The sequence below is a fragment of the Heptranchias perlo genome, chromosome 12, assembly GCF_035084215.1.
Source record: "Heptranchias perlo isolate sHepPer1 chromosome 12, sHepPer1.hap1, whole genome shotgun sequence".
NCBI classification, from domain to species: domain Eukaryota; kingdom Metazoa; phylum Chordata; class Chondrichthyes; order Hexanchiformes; family Hexanchidae; genus Heptranchias; species Heptranchias perlo.
In genome coordinates, this window is record NC_090336.1 from 67,708,258 (window position 1) to 67,721,856 (window position 13,599).

The 13,599-nt window shown below is 49.9% G+C and overlaps 4 non-coding genes and 8 pseudogenes across 4 annotated transcripts; 4 read left to right on the top strand and 8 right to left on the bottom strand.

Moving 5' to 3' along the window:
- Positions 1-135: 135 nt before the first annotated feature.
- On the bottom strand, positions 136-264 carry LOC137330450 (U2 spliceosomal RNA; annotated as a pseudogene).
- Positions 265-1,108: 844 nt separating this feature from the next.
- Positions 1,109-1,313, bottom strand: LOC137328798 (U2 spliceosomal RNA; annotated as a pseudogene).
- A 1,232-nt stretch (positions 1,314-2,545) lies between these two features.
- LOC137330857 (U1 spliceosomal RNA) lies at positions 2,546-2,711 on the top strand. The gene has a single exon (XR_010965278.1). It is a non-coding gene; the product is annotated as a U1 spliceosomal RNA (small nuclear RNA).
- A 937-nt stretch (positions 2,712-3,648) lies between these two features.
- On the bottom strand, positions 3,649-3,777 carry LOC137330451 (U2 spliceosomal RNA; annotated as a pseudogene).
- Positions 3,778-4,621: 844 nt separating this feature from the next.
- Positions 4,622-4,826, bottom strand: LOC137328799 (U2 spliceosomal RNA; annotated as a pseudogene).
- Positions 4,827-6,057: 1,231 nt separating this feature from the next.
- On the top strand, positions 6,058-6,223 carry LOC137330869 (U1 spliceosomal RNA). The gene has a single exon (XR_010965290.1). It is a non-coding gene; the product is annotated as a U1 spliceosomal RNA (small nuclear RNA).
- Positions 6,224-7,162: 939 nt separating this feature from the next.
- On the bottom strand, positions 7,163-7,291 carry LOC137330452 (U2 spliceosomal RNA; annotated as a pseudogene).
- Positions 7,292-8,135: 844 nt separating this feature from the next.
- Positions 8,136-8,340, bottom strand: LOC137328800 (U2 spliceosomal RNA; annotated as a pseudogene).
- Positions 8,341-9,571: 1,231 nt separating this feature from the next.
- LOC137330185 (U1 spliceosomal RNA) lies at positions 9,572-9,737 on the top strand. Its single transcript, XR_010965017.1, has one exon. It is a non-coding gene; the product is annotated as a U1 spliceosomal RNA (small nuclear RNA).
- Positions 9,738-10,664: 927 nt separating this feature from the next.
- LOC137330453 (U2 spliceosomal RNA) lies at positions 10,665-10,793 on the bottom strand (annotated as a pseudogene).
- Positions 10,794-11,637: 844 nt separating this feature from the next.
- LOC137328801 (U2 spliceosomal RNA) lies at positions 11,638-11,842 on the bottom strand (annotated as a pseudogene).
- A 1,231-nt stretch (positions 11,843-13,073) lies between these two features.
- Positions 13,074-13,239, top strand: LOC137330881 (U1 spliceosomal RNA). The gene has a single exon (XR_010965301.1). It is a non-coding gene; the product is annotated as a U1 spliceosomal RNA (small nuclear RNA).
- Positions 13,240-13,599: the final 360 nt, after the last annotated feature.

Sequence of the window (13,599 nt, forward strand, 5' to 3'; positions counted from 1 at the left end):
GCCCAGGAGAAGAAAAGAATAGCACTGAGCTGAGAAAGTAAGTGCAATATATCAGCTTTATTCTCAGTCATAATACGTACACACGGACAGAGACGCTGGGAAAGAGCTGTTTTTCCTTTTGAATATCTCCCCACAGGGAGGTGCACCGTTGCCAGAGACACTGCAATACTGGGTCGATGCGTGGAGTGGACGGAGCCAAGCCCCTATTCCATCTCCCTGTTGCAAAATTCAATTTAATATTCGGTCCCGAAGCCGAGAAGCGATAACCTCCTGAATAGACGTTTGCCATTTGACTGAGTGTGAAAAGACTGAGTGTCAAAGTGGAAATGGCAACTCAAGCCCTCTGCTGGTGACACTGCTGCTACTGTAGGGAGCCATGTGTTCAGCCTTCTGTATATGTTTGCAGGGGATTGAGGGCAACTCCCCTGATGGTCTAGTGGTTAGGACGCAACATTTAAAACTCGTTGACACCCGGGTTCGAATCCCGGTCAGGGGATGATTTTCTGGTGCAGATTAATTGGCACCGTTCAAGAAAATCTCCCATCCTGAGCGCAATGCTCCACCCAAACCAGTGCCTTTTACTCACCTTAACACTCAGTTAGCAGCACAGTTTGATCTCACAGCTTCCAATGTGGCCATTCACAGTGCACTCCCTCCAAACACACACGCACTGTCTGCTCGCATTTTTAAAGTCAGCAACGTGAAGTTATTTCGCCTCTCGCTTGTGGCAGTTTAAACGTTAACATTGTGTCTCTCTCGCGCTCTCTGTTTCGGGAAATGTCTGACTTGGAAACAATTAATTCTGGAACTGCCAGTTTAAAACTGCAGTAATTTTTCACACAACAACTGGAGTTAAATGTTTCAGGTCAGGAGACCAAGTCTGTGGAAGGTGGCACGTCCCAATACACAGGCTTGCAGCTTCCTGAAAAGTGACCTGAGACTGACGTCTTTCCCTCCAAGGTAAAACTGCAAGAGGGAAAAGGAAGAAAGGGAGTGGCACTCATCCATCCCAGGAGTAAACAAAAAAACCACAGTTGCAATATCTCAGCATTCTGAGTAATAATACAGGCTCCAAAAATCCGTTCAGCATTTTGAATATCTCCCCACAGGGAGGTGCACCGTTGCCAGAGACACTGTAATACTGGGTCGATGCGTGGAGTGGACGGAGCAAGCTCTTGTTCCATCTCCCTGTTCCAAAAATCAATTTAATATTTGGTCCCCAGATAGGGGACATATCAGATATTAAACTGATAAGAACAGAAACTTTTTTTTTTTTTTTCTGACACTCTGGGGTGCCTTATTGCCTTACAGATTCATTCCAGATTCCTTGCAGTGACATTACATCAAGCCAAAGCTCTACAAGCCAAAGCTCTACACTCTGCCCGAGGGGATTTCTCCCTGACTGCATCCCCCCGGCATACAATGGCAGGAAGGCTCCAAATGGTTGCCTTCCCCCACTTGACCACTTGATCTTCGCCAAAAGGCCGAGAAGCGATAACGCGCTCGATGCGAATTGATCTCCGCTCCTGTTTTCCCTCCCTCTTTGGTCTCTGGCTGACTGTGTCTAAAGCAGTCTGGAAGCACTGCCGTTCTCTCCCACTCTGGGCACATTTTTGCCACCGTTTCTAATTGCAACAGTGGATCAGTTTAAAGAAGTTGCCGTTTTTTCCTTTCTTGCTAGGATTGCTTGACAGATTGGTAAATTTGCCAGTCGGCCACCGATCAGATGGGAGAAGGTGGCGTCTCAACGGACCTCCGTCAGTCAGTCTCAGTCACTAACTCACTGCCGTGGAAGGAAACCGCTTTAAAGAAAACTAGTGACGTGACGTGACGTGTCTCACAGCGAGTGAGTGAGATTGCAACGGCCAATTGAGAAAGAGGTGAGGTGCTGACAATCAGCAGCTCGTGTTTAAACGTTCATTCCACAGCAGGCAAGACCAATCAAAAGAAAATACTGCAGATGCTGGCTCGGCTGGCTGGGCTGGCTGGCTGGAAATGGGAAATAAAAACACAAGACGTGTTAAAGGCTGGTTAAACTGTCGAAAGAAACAAGGCGTTAATGTTTCAGAAGTGCCTATTGAAAGATGTCTCTCAAGCTGCTCCCTGACTGGGCCCTGTCCATTGTCACGTTAATCCCAGGGCGGGGGCGGGACTGCTTTGACCAGGAGACCTGTTTTCTGGGACGCAGGTGTGACATTCCAGGGAGTGCACCTGCTTTGTGCTGATTCGAAACGACCACGACAACGGCAACTTGCAGTTCTATATTACCACGACAACGCGCGTGTATATATTGCTACAGCAACAACTGGAGGCGGGACATTTCCCTTGAAGGGCGACATGCAAACAACCATCGCCGGCACCGCATCGCTGCAGTATTTTCTCCCAGAGTGTATCATCGGATATACGGTACGATATTTGAGCGGAATTAATCTCTCAGAGCATCAGCACGTTGCGAGCGAAGGGACGTTTTGATTCTTAAAACCTGCCCTTGCAATCGTAAAAGGTAGCGAATGCTGTCTAGTGGCAGTGTGTGGCGACACAAGGCATACTTACCTGGCAGGGGAGAATCTGTGATCCCGAAGGCGGATCTCCCAGGATGAGGCTAGCCCATTGCACTTGGGGTGTGCGCTGACGCCTGCGATGTCCCCAAATGCGGGATACTCGACTGCAAAATTTGTGGTAGTGGGGGACTGCGTTCGCGCTCTCCCCTGCATCGAAACGAAAAGTTAGATTGTCGACCCCGCGGTCCACCAATCGGATGGGTGACGGTGTTGTGTGTGTGTGTGTGTGTGTGTGTGTGTGTACGTATGTCAGTCAGTCTCTCACTCAGAGCTGCTGTGGAAGGAAACCTTTTTAAAAAGAACTTGCATATCGAAAGAAAGATGTGTCTCAAGCTGCCGGGGCCCTGTCCATTGTCACGTTAATGGCTGGACTGCTTTGACCAGGAGACCTGTTTCCTGGGTCGGAGGTGTGAGATTCCAGGGGACCTGCTTTGTGCTGATTTCCAACGGCCGTCCCTCCCTCCCCCCAGGCCTTCCTTCTGAACACCTTTGTCGTTTTATCGAGGGCCAGAAGCCTGCCTGTGAAAGGGAAGGATCAGCCGGTCGGCCCCCTGCTGGTCGCTGCTGCTCGTGGAGCAGGCGTGCGTGTCCTCAGCCTCTCGGACAGGTTCCTCAGGCGGTTGAGGCAGCTCCCCCAGGTGGCCCAGTGGTCGAGGACGCAACCTTTTAAATCGTTGAGACCCGGGTTCCAATCCCGGTCGGGGGGATGATTTTCTGGTGCAGATTAATTGGCACCACTCAAAGAAAGTCTCCCCTCCTGAGTGCAATGCTCCACCCTCACCACCACTGCCTTTTCCTCACCGAGACAAACAGACAGTCCGTCCAGTCCAGGAGCGCAGTTTTCATTTGTACTCAGACCCTGCTTGTTTAAAGTTAAGTTATTTTGCAGTTTGAATTATAATCGCTGCCTGCGTGCGAGCGAGCGAGCGAGCGAGCGAACGAGCGGCACTCAGCCCAGGAGAAGAAAAGAATAGCACTGAGCTGAGAAAGTAAGTGCAATATATCAGCTTTATTCTCAGTCATAATACGTACACACGGACAGAGACGCTGGGAAAGAGCTGTTTTTCCTTTTGAATATCTCCCCACAGGGAGGTGCACCGTTGCCAGAGACACTGCAATACTGGGTCGATGCGTGGAGTGGACGGAGCCAAGCCCCTATTCCATCTCCCTGTTGCAAAATTCAATTTAATATTCGGTCCCGAAGCCGAGAAGCGATAACCTCCTGAATAGACGTTTGCCATTTGACTGAGTGTGAAAAGACTGAGTGTCAAAGTGGAAATGGCAACTCAAGCCCTCTGCTGGTGACACTGCTGCTACTGTAGGGAGCCATGTGTTCAGCCTTCTGTATATGTTTGCAGGGGATTGAGGGCAACTCCCCTGATGGTCTAGTGGTTAGGACGCAACATTTAAAACTCGTTGACACCCGGGTTCGAATCCCGGTCAGGGGATGATTTTCTGGTGCAGATTAATTGGCACCGTTCAAGAAAATCTCCCATCCTGAGCGCAATGCTCCACCCAAACCAGTGCCTTTTACTCACCTTAACACTCAGTTAGCAGCACAGTTTGATCTCACAGCTTCCAATGTGGCCATTCACAGTGCACTCCCTCCAAACACACACGCACTGTCTGCTCGCATTTTTAAAGTCAGCAACGTGAAGTTATTTCGCCTCTCGCTTGTGGCAGTTTAAACGTTAACATTGTGTCTCTCTCGCGCTCTCTGTTTCGGGAAATGTCTGACTTGGAAACAATTAATTCTGGAACTGCCAGTTTAAAACTGCAGTAATTTTTCACACAACAACTGGAGTTAAATGTTTCAGGTCAGGAGACCAAGTCTGTGGAAGGTGGCACGTCCCAATACACAGGCTTGCAGCTTCCTGAAAAGTGACCTGAGACTGACGTCTTTCCCTCCAAGGTAAAACTGCAAGAGGGAAAAGGAAGAAAGGGAATGGCACTCATCCATCCCAGGAGTAAACAAGAAAACCACAGTTGCAATATCTCAGCATTCTGAGTAATAATACAGGCTCCAAAAATCCGTTCAGCATTTTGAATATCTCCCCACAGGGAGGTGCACCGTTGCCAGAGACACTGTAATACTGGGTCGATGCGTGGAGTGGACGGAGCAAGCTCTTGTTCCATCTCCCTGTTCCAAAAATCAATTTAATATTTGGTCCCCAGATAGGGGACATATCAGATATTAAACTGATAAGAACAGAAACTTTTTTTTTTTTTTTCTGACACTCTGGGGTGCCTTATTGCCTTACAGATTCATTCCAGATTCCTTGCAGTGACATTACATCAAGCCAAAGCTCTACAAGCCAAAGCTCTACACTCTGCCCGAGGGGATTTCTCCCTGACTGCATCCCCCCGGCATACAATGGCAGGAAGGCTCCAAATGGTTGCCTTCCCCCACTTGACCACTTGATCTTCGCCAAAAGGCCGAGAAGCGATAACGCGCTCGATGCGAATTGATCTCCGCTCCTGTTTTCCCTCCCTCTTTGGTCTCTGGCTGACTGTGTCTAAAGCAGTCTGGAAGCACTGCCGTTCTCTCCCACTCTGGGCACATTTTTGCCACCGTTTCTAATTGCAACAGTGGATCAGTTTAAAGAAGTTGCCGTTTTTTCCTTTCTTGCTAGGATTGCTTGACAGATTGGTAAATTTGCCAGTCGGCCACCGATCAGATGGGAGAAGGTGGCGTCTCAACGGACCTCCGTCAGTCAGTCTCAGTCACTAACTCACTGCCGTGGAAGGAAACCGCTTTAAAGAAAACTAGTGACGTGACGTGACGTGTCTCACAGCGAGTGAGTGAGATTGCAACGGCCAATTGAGAAAGAGGTGAGGTGCTGACAATCAGCAGCTCGTGTTTAAACGTTCATTCCACAGCAGGCAAGACCAATCAAAAGAAAATACTGCAGATGCTGGCTCGGCTGGCTGGGCTGGCTGGCTGGAAATGGGAAATAAAAACACAAGACGTGTTAAAGGCTGGTTAAACTGTCGAAAGAAACAAGGCGTTAATGTTTCAGAAGTGCCTATTGAAAGATGTCTCTCAAGCTGCTCCCTGACTGGGCCCTGTCCATTGTCACGTTAATCCCAGGGCGGGGCGGGACTGCTTTGACCAGGAGACCTGTTTTCTGGGACGCAGGTGTGACATTCCAGGGAGTGCACCTGCTTTGTGCTGATTCGAAACGACCACGACAACGGCAACTTGCAGTTCTATATTACCACGACAACGCGCGTGTATATATTGCTACAGCAACAACTGGAGGCGGGACATTTCCCTTGAAGGGCGACATGCAAACAACCATCGCCGGCACCGCATCGCTGCAGTATTTTCTCCCAGAGTGTATCATCGGATATACGGTACGATATTTGAGCGGAATTAATCTCTCAGAGCATCAGCACGTTGCGAGCGAAGGGACGTTTTGATTCTTAAAACCTGCCCTTGCAATCGTAAAAGGTAGCGAATGCTGTCTAGTGGCAGTGTGTGGCGACACAAGGCATACTTACCTGGCAGGGGAGAATCTGTGATCCCGAAGGCGGATCTCCCAGGATGAGGCTAGCCCATTGCACTTGGGGTGTGCGCTGACGCCTGCGATGTCCCCAAATGCGGGATACTCGACTGCAAAATTTGTGGTAGTGGGGGACTGCGTTCGCGCTCTCCCCTGCATCGAAACGAAAAGTTAGATTGTCGACCCCGCGGTCCACCAATCGGATGGGTGACGGTGTTGTGTGTGTGTGTGTGTGTGTGTGTGTGTGTGTACGTATGTCAGTCAGTCTCTCACTCAGAGCTGCTGTGGAAGGAAACCTTTTTAAAAAGAACTTGCATATCGAAAGAAAGATGTGTCTCAAGCTGCCGGGGCCCTGTCCATTGTCACGTTAATGGCTGGACTGCTTTGACCAGGAGACCTGTTTCCTGGGTCGGAGGTGTGAGATTCCAGGGGACCTGCTTTGTGCTGATTTCCAACGGCCGTCCCTCCCTCCCCCCAGGCCTTCCTTCTGAACACCTTTGTCGTTTTATCGAGGGCCAGAAGCCTGCCTGTGAAAGGGAAGGATCAGCCGGTCGGCCCCCTGCTGGTCGCTGCTGCTCGTGGAGCAGGCGTGCGTGTCCTCAGCCTCTCGGACAGGTTCCTCAGGCGGTTGAGGCAGCTCCCCCAGGTGGCCCAGTGGTCGAGGACGCAACCTTTTAAATCGTTGAGACCCGGGTTCCAATCCCGGTCGGGGGGATGATTTTCTGGTGCAGATTAATTGGCACCACTCAAAGAAAGTCTCCCCTCCTGAGTGCAATGCTCCACCCTCACCACCACTGCCTTTTCCTCACCGAGACAAACAGACAGTCCGTCCAGTCCAGGAGCGCAGTTTTCATTTGTACTCAGACCCTGCTTGTTTAAAGTTAAGTTATTTTGCAGTTTGAATTATAATCGCTGCCTGCGTGCGAGCGAGCGAGCGAGCGAGCGAACGAGCGGCACTCAGCCCAGGAGAAGAAAAGAATAGCACTGAGCTGAGAAAGTAAGTGCAATATATCAGCTTTATTCTCAGTCATAATACGTACACACGGACAGAGACGCTGGGAAAGAGCTGTTTTTCCTTTTGAATATCTCCCCACAGGGAGGTGCACCGTTGCCAGAGACACTGCAATACTGGGTCGATGCGTGGAGTGGACGGAGCCAAGCCCCTATTCCATCTCCCTGTTGCAAAATTCAATTTAATATTCGGTCCCGAAGCCGAGAAGCGATAACCTCCTGAATAGACGTTTGCCATTTGACTGAGTGTGAAAAGACTGAGTGTCAAAGTGGAAATGGCAACTCAAGCCCTCTGCTGGTGACACTGCTGCTACTGTAGGGAGCCATGTGTTCAGCCTTCTGTATATGTTTGCAGGGGATTGAGGGCAACTCCCCTGATGGTCTAGTGGTTAGGACGCAACATTTAAAACTCGTTGACACCCGGGTTCGAATCCCGGTCAGGGGATGATTTTCTGGTGCAGATTAATTGGCACCGTTCAAGAAAATCTCCCATCCTGAGCGCAATGCTCCACCCAAACCAGTGCCTTTTACTCACCTTAACACTCAGTTAGCAGCACAGTTTGATCTCACAGCTTCCAATGTGGCCATTCACAGTGCACTCCCTCCAAACACACACGCACTATCTGCTCGCATTTTTAAAGTCAGCAACGTGAAGTTATTTCGCCTCTCGCTTGTGGCAGTTTAAACGTTAACATTGTGTCTCTCTCGCGCTCTCTGTTTCGGGAAATGTCTGACTTGGAAACAATTAATTCTGGAACTGCCAGTTTAAAACTGCAGTAATTTTTCACACAACAACTGGAGTTAAATGTTTCAGGTCAGGAGACCAAGTCTGTGGAAGGTGGCACGTCCCAATACACAGGCTTGCAGCTTCCTGAAAAGTGACCTGAGACTGACGTCTTTCCCTCCAAGGTAAAACTGCAAGAGGGAAAAGGAAGAAAGGGAATGGCACTCATCCATCCCAGGAGTAAACAAGAAAACCACAGTTGCAATATCTCAGCATTCTGAGTAATAATACAGGCTCCAAAAATCCGTTCAGCATTTTGAATATCTCCCCACAGGGAGGTGCACCGTTGCCAGAGACACTGTAATACTGGGTCGATGCGTGGAGTGGACGGAGCAAGCTCTTGTTCCATCTCCCTGTTCCAAAAATCAATTTAATATTTGGTCCCCAGATAGGGGACATATCAGATATTAAACTGATAAGAACAGAAACTTTTTTTTTTTTTTTCTGACACTCTGGGGTGCCTTATTGCCTTACAGATTCATTCCAGATTCCTTGCAGTGACATTACATCAAGCCAAAGCTCTACAAGCCAAAGCTCTACACTCTGCCCGAGGGGATTTCTCCCTGACTGCATCCCCCCGGCATACAATGGCAGGAAGGCTCCAAATGGTTGCCTTCCCCCACTTGACCACTTGATCTTCGCCAAAAGGCCGAGAAGCGATAACGCGCTCGATGCGAATTGATCTCCGCTCCTGTTTTCCCTCCCTCTTTGGTCTCTGGCTGACTGTGTCTAAAGCAGTCTGGAAGCACTGCCGTTCTCTCCCACTCTGGGCACATTTTTGCCACCGTTTCTAATTGCAACAGTGGATCAGTTTAAAGAAGTTGCCGTTTTTTCCTTTCTTGCTAGGATTGCTTGACAGATTGGTAAATTTGCCAGTCGGCCACCGATCAGATGGGAGAAGGTGGCGTCTCAACGGACCTCCGTCAGTCAGTCTCAGTCACTAACTCACTGCCGTGGAAGGAAACCGCTTTAAAGAAAACTAGTGACGTGACGTGACGTGTCTCACAGCGAGTGAGTGAGATTGCAACGGCCAATTGAGAAAGAGGTGAGGTGCTGACAATCAGCAGCTCGTGTTTAAACGTTCATTCCACAGCAGGCAAGACCAATCAAAAGAAAATACTGCAGATGCTGGCTCGGCTGGCTGGGCTGGCTGGCTGGAAATGGGAAATAAAAACACAAGACGTGTTAAAGGCTGGTTAAACTGTCGAAAGAAACAAGGCGTTAATGTTTCAGAAGTGCCTATTGAAAGATGTCTCTCAAGCTGCTCCCTGACTGGGCCCTGTCCATTGTCACGTTAATCCCAGGGCGGGGCGGGACTGCTTTGACCAGGAGACCTGTTTTCTGGGACGCAGGTGTGACATTCCAGGGAGTGCACCTGCTTTGTGCTGATTCGAAACGACCACGACAACGGCAACTTGCAGTTCTATATTACCACGACAACGCGCGTGTATATATTGCTACAGCAACAACTGGAGGCGGGACATTTCCCTTGAAGGGCGACATGCAAACAACCATCGCCGGCACCGCATCGCTGCAGTATTTTCTCCCAGAGTGTATCATCGGATATACGGTACGATATTTGAGCGGAATTAATCTCTCAGAGCATCAGCACGTTGCGAGCGAAGGGACGTTTTGATTCTTAAAACCTGCCCTTGCAATCGTAAAAGGTAGCGAATGCTGTCTAGTGGCAGTGTGTGGCGACACAAGGCATACTTACCTGGCAGGGGAGAATCTGTGATCCCGAAGGCGGATCTCCCAGGATGAGGCTAGCCCATTGCACTTGGGGTGTGCGCTGACGCCTGCGATGACCCCAAATGCGGGATACTCGACTGCAAAATTTGTGGTAGTGGGGGACTGCGTTCGCGCTCTCCCCTGCATCGAAACGAAAAGTTAGATTGTCGACCCCGCGGTCCACCAATCGGATGGGTGACGGTGTTGTGTGTGTGTGTGTGTGTGTACGTATGTCAGTCAGTCTCTCACTCAGAGCTGCTGTGGAAGGAAACCTTTTTAAAAAGAACTTGCATATCGAAAGAAAGATGTGTCTCAAGCTGCCGGGGCCCTGTCCATTGTCACGTTAATGGCTGGACTGCTTTGACCAGGAGACCTGTTTCCTGGGTCGGAGGTGTGAGATTCCAGGGGACCTGCTTTGTGCTGATTTCCAACGGCCGTCCCTCCCTCCCCCCAGGCCTTCCTTCTGAACACCTTTGTCGTTTTATCGAGGGCCAGAAGCCTGCCTGTGAAAGGGAAGGATCAGCCGGTCGGCCCCCTGCTGGTCGCTGCTGCTCGTGGAGCAGGCGTGCGTGTCCTCAGCCTCTCGGACAGGTTCCTCAGGCGGTTGAGGCAGCTCCCCCAGGTGGCCCAGTGGTCGAGGACGCAACCTTTTAAATCGTTGAGACCCGGGTTCCAATCCCGGTCGGGGGGATGATTTTCTGGTGCAGATTAATTGGCACCACTCAAAGAAAGTCTCCCCTCCTGAGTGCAATGCTCCACCCTCACCACCACTGCCTTTTCCTCACCGAGACAAACAGACAGTCCGTCCAGTCCAGGAGCGCAGTTTTCATTTGTACTCAGACCCTGCTTGTTTAAAGTTAAGTTATTTTGCAGTTTGAATTATAATCGCTGCCTGCGTGCGAGCGAGCGAGCGAGCGAGCGAACGAGCGGCACTCAGCCCAGGAGAAGAAAAGAATAGCACTGAGCTGAGAAAGTAAGTGCAATATATCAGCTTTATTCTCAGTCATAATACGTACACACGGACAGAGACGCTGGGAAAGAGCTGTTTTTCCTTTTGAATATCTCCCCACAGGGAGGTGCACCGTTGCCAGAGACACTGCAATACTGGGTCGATGCGTGGAGTGGACGGAGCCAAGCCCCTATTCCATCTCCCTGTTGCAAAATTCAATTTAATATTCGGTCCCGAAGCCGAGAAGCGATAACCTCCTGAATAGACGTTTGCCATTTGACTGAGTGTGAAAAGACTGAGTGTCAAAGTGGAAATGGCAACTCAAGCCCTCTGCTGGTGACACTGCTGCTACTGTAGGGAGCCATGTGTTCAGCCTTCTGTATATGTTTGCAGGGGATTGAGGGCAACTCCCCTGATGGTCTAGTGGTTAGGACGCAACATTTAAAACTCGTTGACACCCGGGTTCGAATCCCGGTCAGGGGATGATTTTCTGGTGCAGATTAATTGGCACCGTTCAAGAAAATCTCCCATCCTGAGCGCAATGCTCCACCCAAACCAGTGCCTTTTACTCACCTTAACACTCAGTTAGCAGCACAGTTTGATCTCACAGCTTCCAATGTGGCCATTCACAGTGCACTCCCTCCAAACACACACGCACTATCTGCTCGCATTTTTAAAGTCAGCAACGTGAAGTTATTTCGCCTCTCGCTTGTGGCAGTTTAAACGTTAACATTGTGTCTCTCTCGCGCTCTCTGTTTCGGGAAATGTCTGACTTGGAAACAATTAATTCTGGAACTGCCAGTTTAAAACTGCAGTAATTTTTCACACAACAACTGGAGTTAAATGTTTCAGGTCAGGAGACCAAGTCTGTGGAAGGTGGCACGTCCCAATACACAGGCTTGCAGCTTCCTGAAAAGTGACCTGAGACTGACGTCTTTCCCTCCAAGGTAAAACTGCAAGAGGGAAAAGGAAGAAAGGGAATGGCACTCATCCATCCCAGGAGTAAACAAGAAAACCACAGTTGCAATATCTCAGCATTCTGAGTAATAATACAGGCTCCAAAAATCCGTTCAGCATTTTGAATATCTCCCCACAGGGAGGTGCACCGTTGCCAGAGACACTGTAATACTGGGTCGATGCGTGGAGTGGACGGAGCAAGCTCTTGTTCCATCTCCCTGTTCCAAAAATCAATTTAATATTTGGTCCCCAGATAGGGGACATATCAGATATTAAACTGATAAGAACAGAAACTTTTTTTTTTTTTTTCTGACACTCTGGGGTGCCTTATTGCCTTACAGATTCATTCCAGATTCCTTGCAGTGACATTACATCAAGCCAAAGCTCTACAAGCCAAAGCTCTACACTCTGCCCGAGGGGATTTCTCCCTGACTGCATCCCCCCGGCATACAATGGCAGGAAGGCTCCAAATGGTTGCCTTCCCCCACTTGACCACTTGATCTTCGCCAAAAGGCCGAGAAGCGATAACGCGCTCGATGCGAATTGATCTCCGCTCCTGTTTTCCCTCCCTCTTTGGTCTCTGGCTGACTGTGTCTAAAGCAGTCTGGAAGCACTGCCGTTCTCTCCCACTCTGGGCACATTTTTGCCACCGTTTCTAATTGCAACAGTGGATCAGTTTAAAGAAGTTGCCGTTTTTTCCTTTCTTGCTAGGATTGCTTGACAGATTGGTAAATTTGCCAGTCGGCCACCGATCAGATGGGAGAAGGTGGCGTCTCAACGGACCTCCGTCAGTCAGTCTCAGTCACTAACTCACTGCCGTGGAAGGAAACCGCTTTAAAGAAAACTAGTGACGTGACGTGACGTGTCTCACAGCGAGTGAGTGAGATTGCAACGGCCAATTGAGAAAGAGGTGAGGTGCTGACAATCAGCAGCTCGTGTTTAAACGTTCATTCCACAGCAGGCAAGACCAATCAAAAGAAAATACTGCAGATGCTGGCTCGGCTGGCTGGGCTGGCTGGCTGGAAATGGGAAATAAAAACACAAGACGTGTTAAAGGCTGGTTAAACTGTCGAAAGAAACAAGGCGTTAATGTTTCAGAAGTGCCTATTGAAAGATGTCTCTCAAGCTGCTCCCTGACTGGGCCCTGTCCATTGTCACGTTAATCCCAGGGCGGGGCGGGACTGCTTTGACCAGGAGACCTGTTTTCTGGGACGCAGGTGTGACATTCCAGGGAGTGCACCTGCTTTGTGCTGATTCGAAACGACCACGACAACGGCAACTTGCAGTTCTATATTACCACGACAACGCGCGTGTATATATTGCTACAGCAACAACTGGAGGCGGGACATTTCCCTTGAAGGGCGACATGCAAACAACCATCGCCGGCACCGCATCGCTGCAGTATTTTCTCCCAGAGTGTATCATCGGATATACGGTACGATATTTGAGCGGAATTAATCTCTCAGAGCATCAGCACGTTGCGAGCGAAGGGACGTTTTGATTCTTAAAACCTGCCCTTGCAATCGTAAAAGGTAGCGAATGCTGTCTAGTGGCAGTGTGTGGCGACACAAGGCATACTTACCTGGCAGGGGAGAATCTGTGATCCCGAAGGCGGATCTCCCAGGATGAGGCTAGCCCATTGCACTTGGGGTGTGCGCTGACGCCTGCGATGTCCCCAAATGCGGGATACTCGACTGCAAAATTTGTGGTAGTGGGGGACTGCGTTCGCGCTCTCCCCTGCATCGAAACGAAAAGTTAGATTGTCGACCCCGCGGTCCACCAATCGGATGGGTGACGGTGTTGTGTGTGTGTGTGTGTGTGTGTGTACGTATGTCAGTCAGTCTCTCACTCAGAGCTGCTGTGGAAGGAAACCTTTTTAAAAAGAACTTGCATATCGAAAGAAAGATGTGTCTCAAGCTGCCGGGGCCCTGTCCATTGTCACGTTAATGGCTGGACTGCTTTGACCAGGAGACCTGTTTCCTGGGTCGGAGGTGTGAGATTCCAGGGGACCTGCTTTGTGCTGATTTCCAACGGCCGTCCCTCCCTCCCCCCAGGCCTTCCTTCTGAACACCTTTGTCGTTTTATCGAGGGCCAGAAGCC